Below are 2,500 nucleotides of genomic sequence, written 5' to 3' on the forward strand. Positions count from 1 at the left end.
TCTCTCGCCTCTCTCTCTCTCGCTCTCCCTCTCTCTCATTCTTCTCCTCTCTCCTTTCTTCTCTCTCTCGCTCTTCTCTCTCTCGGGCGCCGCTCGCTCCTATCGACTCTAATGTGTGTGACATCACTGTTCCCCATAGGTAATTAATTGGAGAGCCGAGAGCATAAGGTCAATTATAGCAATTATCGTTTTATCACCGTTTTATCACAGAACATTTGATGCTCCAGGCAAACATATCTAAGAATAGTTACGATATAACAAGAGAAGAAAAAATAATTACCGTTGGTGGTAATGCATTCGTGACGTCACAGGCCGCGACCCGAACCCAGGCCGCTTACCTCGACGGGCGCATCTTGGCGGGCGTAAACAAACGATAATTAGCCGGCCGGTGGGTGTAACTGTCGAATAATTGCAGCTGATTGTGTCGCGGCGTTGATTCTCGGTTATTTTGTGCGCGATTATTTCTTAATGACACGTGTTAATGGCGCCGTGGCGGCGTTTTTCTCGTGTTCTCTTCGCATTGTCAGATATGTATGTCTCTGTAAATGGTGTGTGTTATAAGATCATGTTGGTTTCCTTCCTTGATCAAGTTTATTAATGTTTTTCTTTTCTTTCTCTTTGCAGGTATGTAGCTGTGGAATGTGGTGTTTAGGTGGTGACGTGTCCAGTGTTGCATCTGTGTGGACCACCTGCCCTGTCTGCCTGCAGCTGGCTCATCCTCCCCCTACACCTGCCCAACAGCTGGTTCACCCTCCTCACCCCCCTCCTCCTCTCTCACTTATCATATTTTCCATCTTTTTCCTCCGTCTTCTTCCCTTCGTGGTTTGTAACTCTCTTCCACGCAACCTCCTCTCATCCCTTTCCTCTTCTTGCCGTCGGGGTCCTCTGATTTCCCTTTCCCTGCATTCCGAGGGCCGCGTCCCAGTCAGGTCGACAAGCCCGCATTCGATACTGTTCGCGGAGATTTAAGGCTCACGTGACCCCGGCTTCGGCTTAACGGGACACCCAGACTGTGTGATCTGTAGGCTTTCGTGACCCAGAGTCAACCATCTTCTTGAAAGTTCTGGAGCTCTCTTGCCCCATGAACTCCTTCTCTCGGCCTGGCCTGCAGACTTTGCCCTAAGTATTCTCGAGAATTATCTTACGTTGTTTCAGCCCTTTGATTCGCGTCTTAGAGGCGAAAGTGCGTCCAATTCCGGGTACTTGTTGGCACTGCTTCGAGCAACCGCCAAGGCACTCTCAGAGGCACTCCGAGGCACTCCTCGTCGAACCTGCACCCTCGGCGCCTCTCTCGCGTGGCAAACATTCCCGAGTGCATTTTCACTACAACTTAGAGCTCTCTCTTCGTTCGGTTAAAGGAGTTTAGACGAAGTAAGGCGTAGATTTTCCCTCGGTATAGTTACGTACATATAGTGATGCTGAGGGCGAGTTTCGTGGATTCCTCTCCCTCGAATATTTACAGTATCTTTTCAATCCTTAGCGTAAGTCAGATATAATCTACAGTTTTTATTCATTTCATGGGATGTTAAACACCCACGTTTTGTTGTTTAGAGCCAGTCGGCTTCCGGATTGTTCTCCGGCTTTTCTCTCAGTCTAGCCGCTGACTCGCGTGGACCAAAAAGGAAGAAAGATAATAACTTTAAGTCAAACAATAAAAGGAAATCCAAGTCTCCGTACCTGTTTTCTTATAGTCCTTGTTAATCGTAGACTCCCAATAGCTCTATTATAGTCCGGCGCGATTGTGTCTTGCCCACAATTGTTCTTATCATTACTGAGAGTATCTCTCTTAGTAGCATCCTCGGCACATCGTCTCGACCTGGCGTGACCTGGTGTGACCTGGCCCGCCTCTGGCTCCGTCCACGCTCCCTTGCCCTCTTGTCATTGTCACCGAGACTCACCCCGACGGACTCTCTGCTTCTTCTCGGCGCTTCACTGACTGGCGTTTTCTTTTGACTTTCCCTTTGCCTCTCTCTCTCTCTCTCTCTCTCTCTCTCTCTCTCTCTCTCTCTCTCTCTCTCTCTCTCTCTCTCTCTCTCTCTCTCTCTCTCTCTCTCTCTCGAGTGGAGCTTGTCCTCCACACGCCCTTGGCCCCCCGCCCTCCTCCCCCTGGTGAGCTGTGCGCTGCCCTCCCCCCGCCGCCCCGCGTCCCGCTCCTGCTGCCCCTATCCTTCCCCGCGAGGCCCCGTCACCGTGACCCTGTGGTGGTCCGGCTGGGCTCCTGCGGGCTCGTGCCACGGGTGGGGGGGCACTGGTGTGGCGGGCACCGCAAGGCCCCCACAGCAGCAGCATATCCGTGTGCAGCAGCAGCCACAAGCAGCAGCAGCAACAGCACGGCAGCAGCAGCAGCAGGCGTGGTACCCCCCGCACCCCCCGTGTCGCGTGGTCCCGCCCTACACCGCCGCCATGGCCGCTCCATGTAAGGTTGTCTGTGTTGTGTGCATGGCGGCCTTCTTGCTCTTCCTTCCTCTCCCCCTCTTCCTCACCCTTCCCTCCGCCCCCT

The sequence above is a fragment of the Penaeus japonicus genome, unplaced genomic scaffold (assembly GCF_977035675.1).
Source record: "Penaeus japonicus unplaced genomic scaffold, GWHDUDI00000001_assembly GWHDUDI00000023, whole genome shotgun sequence".
NCBI lineage: Eukaryota > Metazoa > Arthropoda > Malacostraca > Decapoda > Penaeidae > Penaeus > Penaeus japonicus.